The sequence below is a fragment of the Amphiura filiformis genome, chromosome 13, assembly GCF_039555335.1.
Source record: "Amphiura filiformis chromosome 13, Afil_fr2py, whole genome shotgun sequence".
NCBI lineage: Eukaryota > Metazoa > Echinodermata > Ophiuroidea > Amphilepidida > Amphiuridae > Amphiura > Amphiura filiformis.
In genome coordinates this window covers 30586380-30609562 of record NC_092640.1, presented here as the reverse complement: position 1 = coordinate 30609562, position 23183 = coordinate 30586380, and the positions used below count along the sequence as shown (strand labels likewise).

General features: G+C 37.5%; 1 protein-coding gene and 1 long non-coding RNA gene across 2 annotated transcripts in view; one reads left to right on the top strand and one right to left on the bottom strand.

Moving 5' to 3' along the window:
* Positions 1–7078: 7078 nt before the first annotated feature.
* LOC140168231 (uncharacterized) lies at positions 7079–10785 on the bottom strand. Its single transcript, XR_011861164.1, has 3 exons — positions 10608–10785; positions 9346–9471; positions 7079–7824 (listed from the first exon to the last, which is right to left on the bottom strand). It is a non-coding gene; the product is annotated as an uncharacterized lncRNA (long non-coding RNA).
* Positions 10786–13282: 2497 nt separating this feature from the next.
* LOC140168234 (very long chain fatty acid elongase 4-like) overlaps positions 13283–23183 on the top strand; it is a 45443-nt gene continuing 35542 nt past the window's right edge. Inside the window, 1 exon segment of the mRNA XM_072191569.1 lies at positions 13283–13439. The gene's annotated coding sequence lies outside the window, so the exon portion shown is untranslated.

Here is a 23183-nt window from a genome sequence, read left to right as displayed (position 1 = left end):
GTAAAAGTCCAATTATTGTGGAGAAAATTAATGTTTATTGTGCGCGAAGCAGCCTAAAAATGAGAAAAAATGCATGTCACGATCACCAAAATGGTTATATCTGCAACTATGAGCCAACGCCGGTCGTATGCTTTTCTGTAATGATAGATATTAGCTAACTTGAGCTTGTATTAAATTTTCAGCGAAAATGATTGGTGGAATAATCGAGTCGTAGGCTGGAAAGCTGAGACCATAATACCTATTAGGTATTATGGTCTCAGCTGGAAAGTTGCTTTCAAAACGGCTTCCCCTCGCAGTCGTGCGTGACCATTAGTGACCAGTGTCAGCAGGAAAATTATCAGGATCGTCCAGTTGACTACAGTGATATTTGTTTATTCATACAAAATACTGCCCTGTCTTACAAAATATCAAAGTCAATATAAAACGTAATTTCAAGCCATTTGACTGAACTTACAAACAGTTTATAAAAGATTATTGTTGAACGAGACACTGAATTAGAAATAACATTGCAAAAGGTACGCGAATAAGTAGGCCTAAGCAGGTTGTGATGGTCTAGTGGCTAAGGCCGTGCCTGAAGTGCCGGAGGTTGAAAGTTCGAACCCTACCATAGCGGTTTTTTTTTTTAAGTTCGAACCCTACCATAGCGGTTTTTTTTTTTTTTTTTTTTTTTTGAAAATATTTTTTTTATCTTGACCGCTTATGGTGTTCTATTGAAGATAATTAAAGTTACTCTAGACAAAGAAACGCTGATTCCAATTATGTGTATGTCTGGGTAGGGTGCATGTAAGAACGGTGTAAAAATTACAAATAATATTATGCCAAAATATCAGGTTTGAAATTCGTAAATTATGGCTGACGCTATCTTATTTTTTAATATGTAGGCCTACGCATAAAGAAAAACATTGCAAACGTGTTGCATAGAAATATTTTCAATTGATCATAATACCGACGGGCCTACACACATACACCATAGGCCTAACAGAACAAGAGAGAAAAAGTCGAAATGCTGTAGGATTCGAACCTTCAACCTCTCGCACTTCAAACTACGGCGTCAACCACTAGACCATCACAACCTGCTGTACCATACTCGTATCTTTTGCAATCTTATTTCTCATTCAGGGACTCGATCAACAATAATATTTTTAAAACTGCTTTTAAGTTCAGTCAAATGAGGTGATATTACTTTTTATATTGACTTCAATATTTTTTAAGTCAATGCAGTATTTTGCTTGAATAAATAAATATCACTGGGGTCAACTGGACGATTCTGACGATTATTATTCGATATAATGACAAGACCGGCTGCTATTTTGCTAGTGACACTTGTCACTAACGGGACACGCACAATTGAGACACGGGCCGTTTTGAGAGTAACTTTCCAACCTACGACTCGATTATTCCACCAATCATTTTCGCTGAAACTTTAATACAAGCTCAAGTTAGTTAATATCTATCATTACAGAAAAGCATACGACCGGCGTTTGCTCATAGTTGTAGATATAACCATTTTGGTGATCGTGACATGCAATTTTTCTCATTTTCCCGGCCACTTTGGACATGTTCAAGCCTCTTTATTTTCAATATTATTTTACTCGTTTTTTGTTCTTTGCACAAATGTTTGGTATCTTATCCGTGATCATGGTACGCAATTTAAGCAAAAAACGACCCGTGTCTCCCATTTCTGGAGGTATTTCGCTAAAACATGTTTGCCGGCCAAATTTTCAACATTTAGTTACGTAACCCGTGTTCACCAACCCGTAAAAAATTTCTATCGAACAAAAGAGGTCACGAAGTTGCCGTCGTACTGTCAAAGAACTGTCACAAAAGAATTATAAGTGATGTTTCTTCATATAATTAACATGAACTTAATAATAATATGATATTTCTTTACAAAACTATAAATGAAGTCATGAAATCTCTTTCGAATTATCTTATAAATGAAGTAATTTCTCATATCCCTGAGATATCATTGGTAAAATTGAGAACAGTTTTTGCACCCATAAGTACAAAACAATAAAAATTTGAAATTAAGTTCAGCTGGGCTTCTAGCTATTCTGGGGCGACCACTATTGCCAGCATTTCTGTCAACAAAGTTTATATACTTCTCATAGTTATATGTAATTGTATGCCTTGAAGGAAGACGTGAGTTTGGAAAATGAGCTATAAATAATCTTATGGTTTCTGCTTGACTCCATGTTCTACCGAATGTCACAACCATAAAAATACGCTCTTCCAACGTGAATTGGGTTGAAGGTGTTGAGCTGCAGCCACGATTTCTAGTAAATGAAGTTGTTATGTCAGTGCTTAGTTGTGACTTTCAAAAACTCAAGGAGATATTTTATCATGTAATCATTTCTACCACTTCGAATACCCCATTGTTTAAATTGACCTATCATAAGAGCACCGTCCATGGTTTAACTCTATTCAGTCACTTCTGTAACATTTAGACAAAAGTGGCCCAAGCGGTTTTAAGACTAATTGGCTATATCTTCACTTGTATACTCACGTAAATGCATTATTTTTTGTCTTAGACACACGGTTTTCGGCTGAACCACTGCACTAGCAAGCTATGTTAGCACATCTATGACAATGACGAAAGGTACAAAATCAGCCATATGCCTTTAGATAGCAGAAGACACAAAAGTGGTGTTTTATGACCTTTGACATTCTTTTGTGGCGAGTGACATGGTCTTTCAATTCACGCCGAGTGTCCTTGACAGGTTTGACTATGCTTCAGTGGTCATGAAAGAATTCAAAAGATAACCTCTTGACTTTTATAACCCTTCTCGCCCCGGTCTCCGTTCCGCAAATAAAACCCTCCTTGTTCAACCTAAATCATCTCGGTCATGGGGTGATCGCGCCTTCTCTGTGGCAGCCCCTCGCATATGGAACAGTCTTCCCAATTTTATTCGCAGTTGCTTGTCAATCGAGTCATTCAAATCCTCACTCAAGAAACATTTTTTCGAACTTGCTTATGAGCTGGATTAATTTGTAGTTTACTATGTTATTTTTTACTTCATGTATCTTGAAATGTACTATTGTTGATTGCATTTGTTCCTTGTTTCCATTTTTCCTGCTGGTATATTTTGTTTTGCTCTGTATGCGCCACGAGCGTTTATTGCGGATCTGCGCGCTTTACAAGTGTACATATTATAACCTCTGCCCCAATAATCCCAAGCAATTGTCTGAAACTGCTCCTCGGATCATAAGAACTCAGTCCTCAAATGACAGTCATAATAATGTCCAAAATTTTGATGATTTTTACGATCGTCGGGATGAAAAAAAATCAAAAAATCACCGAATGGGCCTTTAGTTCCCTCTCCTTACCCTGGCAATATAAATCAAAGAAAAATAAAGAAAGAAAACAAGAAAAGAAAATTAACCAAATTAAGGGATCTGGCTGGAATGAGCGTTTTGAGCGTTTCGATAGTATTTTTTGTGGGACATGAGAGCACATCAGACATATCGAATTGCATTCTGAATACGAAGAATGTCTTTCTGATATCAAATAAATTTCATTGTTTGAAATTCACGATATAATACAAATTTTATGACAAATTATTAAAATTTGATATTTTTCACATTTTTGATAAATAACAGTCCTCGAAGTAAATATCATAAATCTAATGTTATATTCTTAAACAGTCCCTGGCATGATACCATACATGTATAAGCCTATTATATGTATAGTAAATTTTTCTGCTTTATCTGTTTTGTGCTGTTTAAGCAAATAGTTAAACATAATTTCCATAAAATGTAAGCTTTTACTGTCAGCTAGATATGTCCCCTTTTAATTTTGAGCAGAACAAGTGAGGTAAAGCAAAGAAAATTGAAATTTACTACAACTAGCGCCAATGAATGTTATACGATTGTAAAACGGTACGATCCTCTGGGTGTGTGTGTGTGCGTATGTGTGTCCTGCACGCGTTTTTTTTTTTGCAACTATAACGGGACGCAATACGATACCGGTATGTTATAAGAATCAAACTTACAAGAAAGATGGCTCTTGTCAAATCCTACAATTCTGTCAGAGAAAATTAATTGACCTAATTGATTAATTAATAAATATTTTATTTAATGATTTACCATAATTCCAAATATGTCAAACAATATGTCAAATTAAAGCTAATGAAATGCTTTATAAATTGGTCAGAGCGCATTTTGCAGAATGCATTTAGTACTTTAGTTACATGATTCCAAACATTCTATTCCAATTTTTTGCTATACACGCATAGGAGCTGTACTTTTAAAATCCGCGCCTAATCAATAATAATAGTCTTTCACTCCATTGTCAAAGTACTGTGCTCCCTGTAGCTGTAGCATTATGGAGTGACCAGGTCCTAGAGTGTGATGGTTTTGTAGCAGATGACAGTGCTCATTCAAGCCTGTCAAGGTCAGTTAGTAGCCACTTGCTGAATGGATGGCCATGATCAGCTATCAAAGAGATGCCTTGTGCAGCTTCCAATCACAGTAGAGGTTTGATAACATTTTGTTAAAAACCCAATGTGATATAAGGTAAAAGCTGTGCATGTTGGTACTTAATTGTTTGGATTCTTACGTTGAAATTCCCTTGTATTAGTACACTATGTGTAGTGTATAGTGGTCATAAATTATATAGCTTTTAAATTTTGGGCATTTTTGCTCTATTGCACTGTACCATTATGGAATTTGAGCAAATCAATTACCGACACAAGCAGGTATACAGTGTATTATTTTATTTTTATTTCGTATCTCAGGAGCACAGCTCACTTGGTAAGGCATCAGAATTTGGTACACTAGCGCTTCGAACTTTAAATCGGAAGGTGGTGAGTTCGAGCCTCATCACGGTCACATTAATTTTATAAACCAAATATTGTTCGAACTTTTCATATTTGTTTTTCTTTTATGGTTTCTTTTCTTTGTCTTTTTTTTTCTTGTTTTCTTTATTTTTTTCTTTATTTTTCTTTGATCCATATTGCCAGTGTAAGGAGAGGAGGGAACTAACGGCCCATTCAGTGATTTTTTTTCATCCGGGCGATCGTAAAAATCATCAAAATTCAGATTTTGTACAAGACTGCGGAACTCAGTCTTCAATGATATAGTCAGTAATAATCTTTTGGTCATTATGTGACTATCATCATTTGACGACTGAGTTCTTATGATACATCATCCGAAGAACAGTTTCATTCAGACAATTGCTTTAGACGTTCGCCTTTCGTATCTCTTTCCTTGTTGGAACGGTATAACGTTGAGGAGATAGGAACATGTACAGAAGATCCGGGACCTACTCTGCCATGTTTGGCTGAGTAACGGTACATGAACACGGTCTTTTGTGCCTATGTAAATTAGTCATTGTGTAAAGCTGTGTTTATACCCAGACTGAATCGTTGTCGCTAACTACACAAGTTATGTGTGCAATTTTAGAGAACGTTGACCGACAGAGGGTGTCAATATAGGCCTACTTGTCGCTTTTGAAAAACAGCGAATCATGCGCATGCTCAGCAGGCAAATACGACGGCGATTTAGTACACTGACCATGCGTGCGATTCAGGTTTCTCCAAACGCGATTGAGTATAAATGCATCTTTAGAAATGACCGGCGATTGTGTGTTCTCAAGTGGGTTTTATCATGTTAATTAGTGACCTCGATCAAGCATTGAAATGCTGTCATTTTTTGTACTGGATCGTTCCAGGGTTGCCAAACCCGCGATTTGGTAGCCCAATTGGGCGAATTTTGAAGATTTTTCCCGCGACTTTTGACAATTTTCGGTCCCATAGAAACCAATGGTTAAGAAAAAAATTGGGCGACTTTTCAACATTGGCTCCCGCGACTTCCGCTAGTTTCCTGCCCCATAGAAACCAATGGTTAAGAGAAAAATTGGGCGACTTTTCGATTTTTTGACCCACGATTCGGGCTGAAATCTTTTGGCAACCCTGGATCGTTCAAGCATCTCCAACAAATTTTTCAATGTAAGTGCCTCTGGCCCTAGTAGAAGTAAAAACGGATACTATGGCCAGAGTTCTAGGGCTAAATTGCTTGGGATTGTTGGGGCAGAGGTTATCTTTTGAATTCTTTCATGACCACCGAAGCAGAGTTAAACCTGTCAAGGACACTCGGCGTGAATTGAACTGACCATGTCACTCGCCACAAAAGAATGTCAAAGGTCATAAAACATCAACTTGGTGTCTTCTGCTAGTGGTTCAGCCCTAAGCCGTGTAGGCCTATTTAAGACAAAAATAATGCATTTACGTGAATCTGTAATTTATATACTGACAGTATATATAAATTAGCTACATGTATTTGAATGGGGCTTCAACTTCGTCAATACTGCCGTTTTCTTGGGCTTTGTGCCAATTTTTTTCATTAAAATTTTTTATAAAAGTAACAATTTGATTTTTTTTCACTTTCGCTGGGATCACTGAATGGGGCTTTGCAACGCGATATATTCAAAACTTGTATTCACCTACTGTTATAGCATTAATCCGATTATTACACAACCTCGCCAGCGTATTCAAGACATCCAATGCAAATAATCACCTAGATTATGACGTATCATACCGTAAATATGGCGGAGTACTCAAATTCATTCAACAAAAGCATGATTACAAGCTATTGCAATCTACCGCGACAGCTCGTCTCACACACATAACAAATGCACAAATACGATCAAATAGGTTGACGACAACGTTTGATTGAATGCACTGCATTGTGCCATGATTACGGTGAAGGACACCGGTTCAATTCCTTTGTATGGAGCCAATCAATAATTTCACGCACATCCTCTATTATTGCCCAATTATTGCCCGGGATGATTGCACACTGTAAAAGAGCTATTGTTATAATGTTTGATGAAATCGTGTTTAACTACCGTATTTGCTTAAGAACGGCACAATACAGATAAAGCAGACAGATTGACTACATGTGGTACATGTATATACATATTAATATAGGGAATGTGTGTGAGTCGAGTATTACCTAATTATAATAGGGGCGTATCCAAAAATGAATTCACGCCCCTTTCAAATGTCGAGCCAAAGTGCAGGCCCTATGCCCCCAATTGGGATTTTATTTTGGATTTGGAGTGTCCCTGGACCAAGAGCTGAATGCTGAGATCATTCATGGTTGACTTTGTAAAAAACAATAATAATAATATAACATGATTTCAAAATGCATTGGATTTGCACCATAATAGACCATGACATCATTGACATGAATACAAATTATAGCTTTACATATTTAAGACACAAAACGTTATTTTTTAAAGTCAACCATGAATGATTCTAGCATTTGGCTCTAGGTCCAGGGACACTCCAATCCAGTAAAAATTAAGATAAAATTTTCAACAAAAAAAAAGTTCTACAGTCGGTCGGATGAGACGGTCGATCGGACGAGGACAAGCAAACAACTTTTTTTGCCTTATGAACACATTTTAATGAAATTGCCCAACACTGCTGATTTACCAATAACATTGTCCACAGGTACATACACATAGTTCATACATGACCAACAAAACTTCCATCTCTGCCAGAGCTGTAACAAAGTTATAGTCTGAATAGGCACATATATCAAGGTCTGGGTGTGGAGCATTTTGTAAACTTGATCAGGGTAAGGGTGTGGGCGTGTGGCCCAGGGTGCGATTGTGGTCAGTATTTCAAAATGATATGAGTTCCACTGTGGTAAAGTCCGGTGGTGGGGGTTCTTCTTTGTTGAAGGTGTATGTGGATTTGCAATGGCCGACGGGTACCTTTTCAGCAAGTTTGGTACATATCTCATTCCCTTCTCTTGCTTTAGCTTGTTGCTGCAGGTGGTTCCTTTCAGTTCCAGCAGTACAAGTTCAAATTTCATCTGTAAAAAAAATCAATTAAAAATATTTTTAATTTAATACATTTTTCTTGCTCAACATTAAATTGAGCATTAATTTACCAAGCCCACAAAGTGGCATGGAAAGAAAACATATCTTGGGGCCCGATTTAGTAGCTTGGGCCCCAGACTTAGTAGTTCAGGCCCCAACTTATTAACTTGGGCCGAGATAGTAACTTGGGCCCCGCCTAATTAGTAGCTGGGACCCCAACTTAGTAATTAGGGGCCGAGTTACTAAGTTGGGGCCTTGAGTTACTACGTCGGGGGCACAAATTACTAAGTTGGGGCCCTAAGTTACTATTTCAGGGCCCTAAGTTTCTATCTCCAGGCCCCAAATTACTAAGTCAGGGCCCTGTGTTACTAAGCTGGGGCCTAAAGCTACTAAATCAGGGCCCTGAATCTCCTATGATTATTTTTTTTCTTTCCATGCCATTTCTGGGGCTCCATAACAACCTGGGATATTGCAGTGCTAAAATGATTCCATGAAATTTGAATGCTCTCATTTGATTTTGATTTTGAATTATGCATACATATTAAGCCAGGGTTTTTCGGGTGGGCTCGCGGGTACCTGCCCGAAATTACGGTACCCGGGCAGGAAATACCCTGCCTGGGTTTCCGAAATTTAAAAAAAAAATTTAAAAAAAATCGGTTTTGTAGTGCAGGACCTAGACCTAAATGCTAGGATTATTCATGGTTGACCTAAAAAATAAATTGCATGATCGTTTGTGTTTTTAATATGAAAATTGATAATTTGTATTTGTGTCATACTCTATAAATAATATCAAAATGCATTCAAATTCAATAAACATCATGCAATTTTTTTTTTTTTTAGTTCAACCATGAATGATCCAAGTATTTAGGCCTAGGTCCAGGAAAACCGAAAAATTAAATAACTTTAAAAAAAAAAAAAAAAAAAAAAAAGGGATTTTTTTTTGGTTGCAATTTCGGGTACCCGGTTACCCGCCCGAAAAATGCGCTGGGACTCGCCGCTACCCGGGCACAAAATTACCTGAAATGTTGAAATTCAGTAACCGATGTTCATTGTATGTGATCCAATTAAGCATAATGCACTTACTTGCGAACGTTTCAGCAAACACTGTTGCCTTTGTCAACACTTGACGAGGAATGACATTTGATTGAATTATAATAAGAATAATTTGGTATATAATTTTACAGAGAGTAAGTGCAATTCAGCTGCAAGTAGGGGCGACTTGGCCTAGATGATGACTAAGTATTCTGGTCCTTCGATACCAGGGGTCAAAATTCACGGGGGGAAAAGGCGATTCTCCCCCAATTCTCCCAAAATAACCCCATGGAAAAAATTGGCAATGGCAAAATACACACATGAGGGCTATTTTGATTGGAATCTGTCCCGGAATCTGTCAAAAATAGCTATTCAAAAAAGTATTTTGAGGCCTGCCCGGAACATACATTCATTTGCCTTAGACCTTACGGCATAATCCTTCATATAAAACAATAAAAATTTATTAAACTCATTGTACGTACCAGATTTTTGATGATTCACAGTTGAGTTCTCCATACACCATGATTTGAAGTCACAATGAACATCTCCAGAATGCAGTTGCTGTATTACTGTCCAGTTCACTTCAAGTTGACATCACTGATTACAACCTAGTTGTGAAAATTCAAAAATAAGACTTTAAAATTGAGCAACCTTTAATAAGAAAATTTCGTCCCTGTTTCAGGGTCAGAATTTTTCGCAAAGATTCTCGTAAACAGATTTGCGTGAATCAAAGTTGATTCTTGCAAACGTTTGTAGTTTACACAGAAGAGGATTTGCGAGAATCAAATGATTCCCGCAAATTTATTCTGCAAGAATCAATATTGATTCGCGCACTGTTCAGTTTTTATTTGGCGGAAATTATTCAGGTTTTGTTACTGCGCGCATCAAAGTCCTTCTCACGATCGCGTAAATTCAAGTGTGCACTATAGGGCTGTCAACTCTCACGCACTGGCTGGGAGTCTCACGCATTTGGTAATTTTCTCACGGTCTCACGCCAAGGTTGTATAATCTCACACCTAGTAAATCTCACGCAAAGAGCTGTAAAATGAGTAAAATCTCATGCATCGTAAAAATAATTACCCCCCCAATCACACACACAAATCACAATTTTTAGATTCTCAAGTGGCGTGGCTTACATAGCCATGGGTCAAAATGAACAGTGTATTTGCAAAAAATAATTCCGCCCCGGTATGGAAGTGTCTCACGCCTACAGTCTGTCCACATAGAAGTACAAACCAAATTTGTGGCATCGGGAAATACAAATCGCGCAGCAGTTGGCGCGCCAAAGAAGCATTGCACTGAAATAAATATTCTCATTCCTCCAGTTTCCGAGGTCTATTTACTTTGTACTTCGACAGACTGTACTGTAGCAATTCCAAAAAGTTGACAACCCTGGCGTGCACCGATCATTACGTAATTATGCACAACTAGCGTAAACATTGCGCCCAGCCGCGTACAAGCCATTCTATATCATTACACGGCGTTATTTTTTCCGCCTTATATAAACCGAACAAACTTTAATTAATATATTTATTTTATTGCACCGTGATAGGCCTTACTTAGCCTAGCCTACTAGCATGCCTAGCCTCCGAATACTATCAATCATGCTATCGTTTTGCTTTGAAATTCAGTCAATCATGAGTCTTGACACTGTTCTTACCCCGTAAAAGATATGGCCTGTACAAAATGAAGTAATCATGCACATCCTACGTATGTTTCAATGACACTTGAATACCATGCTTACCGTATTAAAATCCGAGGCAGTCGGTACTGTAGTTTGTACGGTGAATGCATGTCATCACTGTGGTGAGTGGCGACGATCTTTCCTCCTCAAAATCAAGGCAACTATTATGACTTGACGGGTGCAAATGGTCTCAGTGTGTTGCAAATATAAAAGTGTTTCCCATGAATACTTTCAAAGACATATAGGCCCTACATCATCGCAAAGTTCATTAAAAAGTGAAAATTTGAGAAATATGTAATGGCGATAACAACGGTAACTCAAAATTGACGGCAAAGAAGGTTTAAAACGGGGGATCCGATCCGCTTATGAAAAAATGAAGATGCGTACGCGACGAGTGGATTTTAGCTGATTTTGTAGCTAGTTGTTAATTTGTTTGTTCGCAACATACAGGGAACTTAAAAATAAACTGCCGAGTACTGGTTAAGCGTCAGATCAGGGCTCTGAAGTGTTTATCAGGTTTATGATTCCGCGTCTCCGCGCGCAATGACGTAATCAAAATCTACTAAATATTCATATTTCACTGCTCCTGTTTTAGAACGTTGTTTGCTCCAGTCCTCAATACAGCACAGTGGAGCGGCCGTGCGTGAGTATTCGAGGACTGGAGGATCGAGTCTACCTTACTCTCCCACACCCCCAGACAAACAAGTACCTAGACCTATGACTTTGGTTCGCGTAGTGAAGCCGACACTGCTTAGCAACGACTTTGTTCTGAATGAAGATGGTGAGCGAGTAACGGGCAGGTTCTTTTGGAGGAGCACCGATGAAAACACATAAGCAGGAAACCAATAACTTTTGGTTAAATATATATTTATTTAGGCTGATGAAGATGGCTGAATAATATAAGTTCTTGATGGCAAACGAAATGATAAGTCTGGTCTAGATTAGTTGGTGGAGAGTAAGGTTGAAGACAAGTCCTCTCCCGATGGTGGTCACAAATCAAAGACACTGGGATCTCCCCTGATTTTTCAGACCAGGGTGTGTCAGGCCATCTCCTGATCACTTTCGACCAATCACGATAGGGTAAAGATCCCCGCAGGGCCTAATTGCGGCCACCAACGTTAGTTTCATAATCCCAATTAACATAATTTTGGGATTATACATTTTGATCCCTTATGCCTTCACAATAAGGAGGAGAGAGAAAATCTCAGAATTGGTGATATTATTGGATTAGGGCCTACCTTTTATGGTTTGATCAAAATGATACCTGAATAATAATAGAGGAGGGGATGAAGATGCCGATAAACGGTGGACAAACACTTGAGATAAATGGCTTGATTATGATAATAAATTTTGTGGGGTAAACAGAATGATTATCTCCACAAGCGTCTACGGGACGACAGGTAACCTTCCGGTCAGCTATTGTTGTCACACAGTAATCCGTTGACCGCTATCCTGTCAATCGACATCTAATTGATCGATTGATCCAATATTGATAGGCCTATTATGGAGTACCCGCGGCGCCCTGTGATGCAGCAGGCACAGGCCGGGTAGAACCTAATTTGTTGGACCGACGCTAGCATTGTAGTAGCCATGGTAGCGCACTGTGTCTAATAATAATAAATTAATATTAATAATACAAAATATTCTGATCATGTGGATTTTTCTTTCTTGTTTTATTTCAATATCATTATTGCTTTTCTATTAGTTAGGCCCACCCACACTTTATTTTCTTCTTTCTCCCTTTCATTTTCTTTTTTTATTCTTCTCATCAGGAGGATTTTTTTTTCCTTTTCTTCAAACTATGTAGTTCTTTTCGTTCTTATTCTAATCTTTTTCTATTTATTCATTTCTTTGTACGTATTTGCATTTTTTCTTCATATTTCTCTATTCATTCGAAATATTTACTTTATCTCAGTTTGTCCCTTTATTTCCTTTTTCATTTACTTAATTTGCCTATTTTACTTTTGTCTATACTGTTTTTCTTTATATAATACATAATTCATTTATTATAGACCTAATGCATTTCAGTGTTCTTTCATGTTTTTCTGTTATTTTTTTTCTGATCTCCTACAAAAATGCCAGCCCCCTAAATTCAGCACTCGTCACTCATTCATGATGATGCGCCCAAAGCAAAGGCTGGTGCACAACATGTATGTGCTGCATAACAAAGCACCCAAAATTACACTTTTCAGAACCGTTATATTAAATATTCCGCCCAACCGCAAATGGTCGATATCGATCAGATAATTGATTGACTCCATTCATTCTTCATCATCCATCTGACAGTGATGCCAACGCCGCGCCTTAGGCGCACAATTGGGCTACTTGGCGATCACTTGCCGCTACTCAAAAAAGCATGCCGCTACTTGTCTAAAATTGGGCTACTTTTGCCAGTCTCAGGCCGCGGCACTAATTTGATGCATTTTCCTTTCAATTTAGCCGATTTATAAAGGTTTTGAGTCTTTGAAGCTCCAAATTGAAATTACAATGGGTTTTGTGACCATTTATTGATCGGTCAGTAACTTCTCAGTAAGTACCGGATGTTTCAAAGTCAAGTGCTTTTCCGCCCAATTGGGTGTTTTGCGTTCTAAATTCGGGTTAATCCGCCCAAATATCCGGTATTGGGCGCTTTTTGGATGCTTAAAAAATTGGGCTACTTGAGAATCATTTACCGCGGCCTGGCGAGTCAATGCGCCGCGCCTTGACGCTGAAAAGTTTTGGCAACACTGCCATCTGATTCGATGGTGATGCATGTGTGGACCGTGGGTGTGTGTGTTTGTTTTGTAAATACCGGTATTTGTGCATGTGCTGCAACATTTGGAACCAAGCTGAAACATTGAGGTTCAAAGTTCATCAACAGGATTCTATTTAGCTACTGCATAGAACAGATCGGTAAGCATGTAAGCTTCAAGCTTTATAATTTATTATTCTCATTCTCGTTCTGCAAACAGGCATGCATGCATGTCTAGCATTAAAATGCACTTTCAGTTTCCGTTGCGTTTGAATGGGAATTATTTTTTCTACTCGCCATGCTAGAACTCTGGCCATAGTATCCGTTTTTACTTCTACAAAAAAGTTTTAGGTCCAGAGGTACTTGCATTGAAAAATTTGTTGAGCATGCTTGAACGATTGAGTACAAAAGTTGAAAGTATTTCAAAATGCTTGTTCAAACCAAAACAAATGTTGCTAATAAACATGAGTCATGATATTGATAAAGCCCACTTGAGAACACACAATCGCCGGTCATTTCTAAAGATGCATTTATACTCAATCGCTTTTGCAGAAATCTGAATTGCATGCATGATCAGTGTACTAAATCGCCGTTGTATTTGCATGCTGAGCATTATACGCGGAAAATGGTATCAATTAACAATCCACATGGAAACTAGGAAATCTTGATTTCCATGACATGGCCATGTGCAGCAGGTTTTTTTACTGAACAAGTTACTTACTCACCAATGTCTTTTGTTGCTAAACTTGATAAGGAGAAGTCCTTCTGTAAGAATATCCTTTTAAAATAACAATTTTGTTGAAATTTGTTGCCAAAAATGATGTATAAATGTTTTAATTCCACAACATAAATTCTTCTGATCAAACTTGCCACCATTTTCATTTGGCAAACTACAGCCTGTAGGCCTTTATGTACAGCATGTTGCCTAATAGTCTGTATCAAGTCTTGAAAAAACAATTTATTTCTTTGATGCACTTCACCGAACATGTGCTTTTCAATACACTGGTAACAGAGATTTCATACTCACTGAAAGAGCTTGGCTTAGGTCTGCCATGTGTATCACATGTTTGGTGTTGGCCAATTAAAACATGACATGCTGTCATCTAGGGCGCACACCACTAAATAATCTTCCCATTGAAACGTGTGTAAAAACACCGGTCTTCTTTGCTCATTTTGAGGCCTTTTGGGCTCGTTTTAAAATATTTTATGATGACCAGTCGATTGCAAATCGATGAAAGTTTAACATATGTTTCAATGTATGGGGGTTCTTCCATCTTGTTTTCCCGCTAGGAGGCCGCGAACAGCTCCCTCCCTGTTTTTGACATGCTCTCAAGACTGCAAACCCGATTCTGCCATTTTTTAATTCGCGGACCTATTTTCTCAATAATTATAAAAATGCGACTTTTTTGGCAACTCAAATTTATGTATAGGCTTTACACTTTTATTTAAGCTATAATTCGCCACTCTTTCTGATTAATAAGTCTACAGACCAGCCCAAAATACCTCAAAAAGTTTCTGTTTTTTACCGGAACTCATTAGGGTTACACAAATGGCGCATTGATTTAGTGGTGTGCCCCCTTCAAGGAATATGTTCATGAAATCGAATTTTTTTATATTTTTCTTGAAATATAAAATGTTTTGAGTAAAACACTCAAGGTTTGAGTGCTCTGTGACATCCACATCAAGAGAAATGTCCTATCAAAGATACATGGTGCATGCCAAAAATGTGCACATTTTCAACATTTTGACCATTTGTGCTTATTTCCTAGATTTGCATTAAATACCAATTCTCAACATATAGTTTTAGACCGTTTATCTGCTAAAAACCGCTTTAAAATGAAAAGAAATTAGGTTTCATAATGGCAAAGGTCTATATATTAATGATTTTACAACAAACACCCCCCCCATAAAATAATTAAGATTTGAGAGGTTTAAAAGACTTGTGCCGATTTGTCACCTTAAGACAATTTTGCTTCAAATCTGAGAAATATTAGTTTTCTCACAATTTTGACAGTTTCTTTAACTTTGAAGGCCTCTGAGAGAATAAACTCAGCGCGACTTGCATCTAAAACGCATTAAATATATTCACTAACATAAAAACTATCTATATAAATCAAAAACCGCATAATTTAATCGAAAGCCAACTTCAATTTTGGCTGAATCTCTCAAGAGCACGATTTTACGCCTAGGCCCTTCGAAGGGCGCACACCACTAAATAATCTTCCCATTGAAACGCGTGTAAAAACACCGGTTTTCTTTGCTCATTTTGAGGCCTTTTGGGCTCGTTTTAAAATATTTTATGATGACCAGTCGATTGCAAATCGATGAAAGTTTAACATATGTTTCAATGTATGGGGGTTCTTCCATCTCGTTTTTCCGCTAGGAGGCCGCGAACAGCGCCCTCCTGTTTTTTGACATGCTCTCAAGACTGCAAACCCGATTCTGCCATTTTTTAATTCATGGACCTATTTTCTCAATAATTATAAAAATGCGACTTTTTTGGCGACTCAAATTTATGTATAGGCTTTACACTTTTATTTAAGCTAAAATTCGCCACTCTTTCTGAAATAAGTCTACAGACCAGCCCAAAATACCTCAAAAAGTTTCTGTTTTTTACCGGAACTCATTCATTAGGGTTACACAAATGGCGCATTGATTTAGTGGTGTGCCCCCTCTAGCCTTGAGTAGATTAAAGGTGTTGCTTGGTCATGCTTCAAAACACATTATGGATGGGGAAGAACAGCCTAATCTATAATGTGGTTGGTCAAATTGACTTCTTGTAATATCATTTGCTCCACATGAGGGGTTTAGCACTGACACTTGGGTGCAATATATGAAAACATTTATCAGTCTACAAAATATAAACATTCTGAGACATGAATTTGACAAACTGGAATTTGGTTTTTGCTGAACAAAAGTAAGTAAACATTAGGGATCATATTTTTCAAAAATGGAATATAGGGTTTCAGTGTATTTTGAAAATGATGGGTTTGTGTAAATTTTCATAATGGGTATAGTTATCCTGGTTTTGAAATATGTAATTTTTGACAGCTCCTCCATGGATATCCATGTACACTGTCTTTGTATACTGCTTATTCGTACCCATGCTGTGCATGGGTACGAAGTCATTTGTATAGCTGAGCATGCGCATGATTCGCTGTTTTTCAAAAGCGACACGTAGGCCTATTATTTGACATTTGCTTTTGTCAGTCAACGTTCACTAAAATTACACACATACTTGTGCATTTTGGGTCAAGCTGGGAGAAAAAAATCCCAGGTTGACCCAAAATAACGTATCGCACATGATAGACCACCTAAGTTATCGTAAATCGGTTTCTCCCAGGTCGACCGTAAATTTTTGGTTGCCACTTTCGGCCCACAAACGCCCAGGATTTTTAGCCAGGTCGACCCACAACAAGCATGCAAATAGGCCTACATGACCCGACCATGGCTATACACATGAGCTCACATGTGATGAGATGAGAAAACCATTGTACAGAGTTTTTCATAACTTTTGCAAGCGCCGGTGACTTTTACGATATCAGTTTGTCTTGGCATCTAAATTAATTGACATACATGTAGTATTTAAGGGTGTCTACGTTTAAACGCTTTCACGTGTAACCGCCCATTAAATGCAAAAAAAAATTTTTCAATGTTTTTCCTACCCTTACAAAAAGTCTAACCCACCCCCAAACCTTACTAAGGTCATCACTTGCTCGAGAACTCTAGCTTCGAATTTGCACACGATAGTTACGCATTCGATGCTAGAGTACTTTACTATGGTTTTTCGGTCGGACAGCGGTTCAATTTTTTACACGGAGGTTATTTATTCTGTTAATGTTGAAATTTGAATGAAAGTTATTTTGATGAGTCAACTGTATCTTTTGAGCAAGATTTATGTATTTTGGACAGTCTAAAATTTTGCTGAAGTGTAATTTTAGCAACATTTTTGATGCAATCGCCTGTCGTGATCGGGCTGTGTTTACTTCTGACCTTCCATTGCTTTACACGGTGTCATGCTTCAGCGAATCCGACTAGATTTTGAATGCAAAGGTCTCTAGCCTAGAATGTGAAGCTATCAGTGAGCAAATTCTTGGCTAGAGTTCTCGAGCAAGTCATCACTTGACAAAGGTCTATGACCGAAAATTTGTGTTTAATTTTGCTACGCAAATAAATTTATATTTATACAAATGTGGTTTGACACCAAATATTTCTACTCTTGGACTCTTTTACTTACCCAAACCTTACTACATGTATACAAGCCTACCCTAGCCCAACTAACCTTTAACCTAACCCAAGACCATTATTTGCCCTTACCCAAAAAGGGAATTAGGGGAGAAATTGATTTCACCTGAAAATCTGACCTAATGCATGAATGTATTAATGTTTTAAATTTAATTACTTTACTTTGCCTCATTTCATTGAAATTGTTATTTTTATTGCTAACAAAATAAAAGAGAAACCTCTCACATAATTTTGGAAATTTAAAAAACAAAAATTCTAAAAATACCAAAAAAATACATTAGAGTGCAAAAGCTTTTTTTCTTCTGGGTAAGAATTATTTTCTTACATGCAACAGTTTTTTTCTTGCCGGTTAGAAATTTGATATCATGCATGCATGGACCTATTTATCAAATTTCTAACCTGCAAAAAAAATTCTTACCCAGAAGAAAAAAGCTTTTGCACGTAAATGTATTTTTTTTTTGTATTTTCAGAATTTTAAATAGAATTTTTTTTAATTTACAAAATTATGTGAAAGGGTTCTCCTTCCTATAATTAGCCATAAAAAATTGCCATTTTGATGAGATGAGGCTAAATAAAGTAATTGAAACTTATTAATATACGGTATTAATGCATATACGGTACTAAACATGTTATTTCTGGTTCAGCAATACGCAGTATTGCTGTCTGGTTACTCAGGTATGAATAATTCCGCGTGAATTGAGACATCGGAGCAGGTCAAACACAGAGGACTAGCCTACATTTTTTGTACATCCCGTATACTATCACTCAAACAAGCAAATCTCTTCACGAATTCACTCACCTTGCGATCCTACATCATCAGTTGAAACAAACATCTAAGTTTCCAAAAACAACTTGGTCATTCCTCAAAACTACAAGTAACTTCATTAATAAAAAATTGAAATCCTACTATTACCCGTTATTGAGAATGTTGTTCGATTTATGTCAACCAAAAGAACGCACGAGTCGAGTTCAGTTGACCAAAATGGTATCTCCTGCCTCCTGGTCACCTCAGATATGACGTCAGTATCAAGCTGCTTATTAAATATTCATGAAACCGACCACGTGGTCACAATCGGTGGATCGGATTGGTTGAAATCAACGCCACGTTTTTGACCTTACAGGGGTCAGAGATATGCATATTCATGTATGAAAACAGCGATGCGGATATAGTATCATCACCGGAACTGAGAAATGCGACATTTTCGATGTTTGTACTGGGGAATTTCAGACACGGAGACTCCGCGGAGATTTCTACAAATTCGTCCAAAGGTAACCAAAGGGTTGGGGATCGCATTTTTAACTATCACTAAATGTTTCGGAATTGAGGTCGGCTAAAAAGTAGACAGTTTCGGGGACTGTAATTGGTGTAGATGTCACATTTTGAACAGTGAGCGATAAGTGACCAATTTGACGTTCAGCACAAGTGTTTATCCTTACTCAGGGTGCTAAACATGCTAATACAGGTCCGATTTGGGGGTTCCCTTTTGGGGGTTGGGGCAAGGGTGTTAGGCTAGAATTGGGCTTGGGTGGGTTTGTATACATGTAGTAAGGTTTTGGAAGGGGTTGGAGTTTGTGTAAGGGTAGGAAAAACATTATAAACCTTTAAAAAAAAATCAATTTAAAAAAAAATTAAAGGAGATATAATCATACTTCCAAGTTTTCTACTTTCTTGAATTTGCGTCAACGTGTACACACACATGATAAGCTTACATAGTTTGTCAGCCCTTACAGCGCTCTATGTTTTCAGACTTGTGAGAAAAAGAAACTAATAAATTATGAGAAGAGGTCACAAATAGGATCAAATAATCCAACAAAGAATCACCCTGTCGAAGTGCCGGACATGTTTTATGCATACTTTATTATTATTTGATCCACAACAACAACCACCACGAAAGTAGTGCCAATTTCTATTAGCCTTGGCTGTCTCTCGATCAACAAGCGCAGAGGGCGCTATGAATCTCCCAGCTTGACCAATTCGGCCATACTTGTGCAGTTGTAAACAAAAATGATTCAGAGTAACCCATGAGTATATAAACACACCCCTACACAATGACTAATTTTAAATTAAATTTACATGTACATGTATGTACATCATAGGCACAAAAGGCTGTGTTCATGTACCGTTACTCAGCCAAACATGGCAGAGTAGGGCCCGGATGTCCTATCTTCACGACGTTATACCTTTTCAACAAGGAAAGAGATCCGAAAAGCGAACGTCTAACTCGCCACAAGTTTGGGGAGCACATTTCTTCAATATTTTGATAAGTTGACATCAAATGTTCTATTCTATATTGTTTGGCAATAATGTCTTTTGCTAAAATAGTACGTCCAAAATTGTAATTTTGTGTTTTTGATCGCTAAGATCGGATATTTTTATCCCAAATTCCAATTCTGCACCCTTCGCAAGGGTGCAGGATTCAGAAGATCTTTGACGATAATTTTGCTTTTTGGACACTAAAATGCATAGATGATAGATCCTTAATTTTGTTTCAACCGAGTCTTAAATTAGTAAGCACAATAAGGTGGGTACCAATTTTATACCATTGATTAAATTTTGAAGAAATTTTTCGAATATCTGCCCTGCGCAAACCATTAAGTGTGTATTTCCCATAGGGTCGCATGTCATGAATTGGTCATCTTTTGTGTAATGTAATTGTAAAATGATAAAAATGTCACCAATTTTGATTCACTTCAACGCAACTTTTAATGAATACATTTTAGACCATTAAAGCTTGTTTACAAGGATGCCAAATTAACAAAGTAAAACATCATAATACAGGGTGGGTAAGAGATATACTGGGTGAAACATCAACAAAATTAGCATCTTTCTTGTCATGGTACACCCCATATTTTCCTTTTCTGAAAGCTATGTAGCTCAAAATAAATATGGATTCAGAAAGACTTTGCATGGGTCCTTCAAACAAATCAGGAAGAAAGAGTTTGGTATCTCTTGCGTTAAACATACAGGGTGGTCAAAATTGTAAAATAATTTTACCGTTTTATGACATTATCAATCAAAACTTTTTTCCTCTACTGTATGTCTGGCACTTACATGTAAACTAATAGCATAGTTGAATTCCTCATCAAATTTCCTTAAAGATATATGTGAACTTTTGAATAATCAGGGTGACTCAGGCAAGAGATCTAGGCCATTTAGAAATGTTGGAGCATTATGTGCAAACTTTGTAAACTGTCTTAATTAGCATTTAATTAGGCAATTAATTAGTTACCGTACATCTTTTGTTACAATTGATGTACTATGGGGTAGATCTACAATCCAGGATGATATATGTGCAATTTGAGGTCCATGCTAGTTGTACTTTTTAAGATACAAAGGTTATTATTTTCACAATTTTGTGTACAACCCTACATGTATGGGGCTCACCCGCCCCGGCTCCTCCATTGACACATCTTATATATTGAAGTATAATCTCAAAGTAGTTGTCCAATCGACTTGGAGTTTTTTGTATTTGACAAAGAACATAATTATCTACAAAATGACACCAAACTTTCTACAATAGGTATTATACTTTTAGAATAAACCAAACTTGAAATGTGAAGAAAGCATTTTCATGTTATGGCTCCTCCATTTTTGGGTGATCTATTTGTGACATGCGACCATAGACAGACAAAATGGCGTGAGCCAGTCGGTAGGTACAGCGTATCATAGGACTGGTGAGCGAGTCTACATGTATGCATCACATCATGCATTAAGCAGACTTGACACTCATACATGTACTCATAGTCATGGATGACAGGCATCTATGCAATGGGTCCCACTTACTTTGATCACTTACTTTGATCAGTTTTTCACTAAAACCACTGTCACTCACACTCACCATACCAGATCTAGCTCACATAATTTCCATGTCCCCAGAGTCAGTGGCCTTGCTTCCAACTCCTTCTTTTATCAGGGTACCCTTGACTGGAATTCTTTACCTATTCACATCAGGTCTATCACCAACAAGAATTCCTTCAAATCCCATGTCAAAACCCATTTATCTTCAACCTCAATGAACCAGGAAATGGCTGAATATGTTTAACTTATTTCTCTTTTGTCCCCTCTTGTGGCTCTGTTTTCATCTCCCTTTTGCAGGCACCTTTTCATTTTGGACCCCATTGGAAATAAGTTGGCATATTTAGCCAACTTTATGGGTTATCCTGGCTCATTGACTTGGTTGTGTGTTTCTTGTGATGATGATTGATTGCATATTTGTTATTTTCTGTATTGTTGTCAATTTTGCCAAATAAATAATAAATAAATAAATAAACAGGCATACGCATGCAGCCTGGATAATTTTATCACTCATCCAAGGGTGAAATTAAGTGGGAAACGGGAGCCGTTTGGCCCCCAGAAACTCTGAAATGGCCCCTGATTTCATCTCAATTGTAGTTGACCAGGGGACACTTTTCTCACGAAACTGCCCCCTGGATAGTGAACCCAAAATATATAATTCAAAGCAACTAATGCTTATTTAATTCATCCAGCACATCTTTATTTTTATTGGCCCCTTGGTAATTGGAAATGGCCCCTGGTTCCTCCAAATCTTGGTGAACCAGGGGCCACTTTTTTGCCAAAGTGGCCCCTGGTACAAGCTCTCTTATTTTCACCCTTGCACTCATCATCTACATACTACAATTTTCTGCACTGATGGCACCTTTACCGCACATGTATAACTTTATTCCTTGGCAGGAAATCCAAGCTGATGGACTATATGCCAAGTGTAATTGCAGTAGAAGTAGAAGTACATCTAAAGAAATACTGGACAGGGCCAATATTTTATTGGTATCGACGTCCAGATTCTGGTGGCATCACAAATGTCTAAAAAACAACTCAACTGAGGGTGCATAAACCAAGGGTGTGCATAAATTTTAAAAACAGTAGCAGTGTCACATAAAAATTATTTTTAAATCCTAACCATGTCATTCCCTCTCTGCTGTTCTATCCATCCGCATGCTGCTCACACCCCCATGACCAGAATTAGCATGTTTTAGCAAGTTTTAAAAGTATCTAAAAATCAATAAAACCTCACTTCAAAAATTTCTGATGATGAGAACAGGGTGTCTTTTTAACTTTAAAGTTTATATTATTTCGCTCAAAATTGGAAAATGAAAAATAGGCTAATTTTTCAAGATCATATTCCTGAAGCTTCAAAATGATGCTTCAACCAACTTTGTATGATATCCTGAAATGAAGAATTACATAGCTTCAAAATTTGTCTTACAACAGATATAACACTGAGAAAAAGTTTCTGCACTTTTTAAATTTCATAACTTAAAAGTTATGAAATGAGGTACATTCTAGTGGTACCTCTTTTCTTATCATAAATAACGTACCGCTTGTCTTTCAGTGTAGTAACTGGATTCCTTGCCCCTATAATATACAACTTTTGTTTCCAGTTGCACAGCCGCCATCGGCGCTGTGCATTGTTTTTTCCGCGTTCTTCTTTCTTCTTTCTTCTTCTTCCTTCTTCTGTCAACATCATAATCAGCCATCGTAGCCACATGCTTTCAGGCATGTTGACCATATTTGGTCAGTGGAACCGTTTGGTGGTGCCACAGATGTCACATGATCAACTTCCGGTCAAATGTCATCCACTTCCGGTCAATGGCCAAAACTTGGATTTTCACTAAAAATGCTACTCCTCCCACATATTACA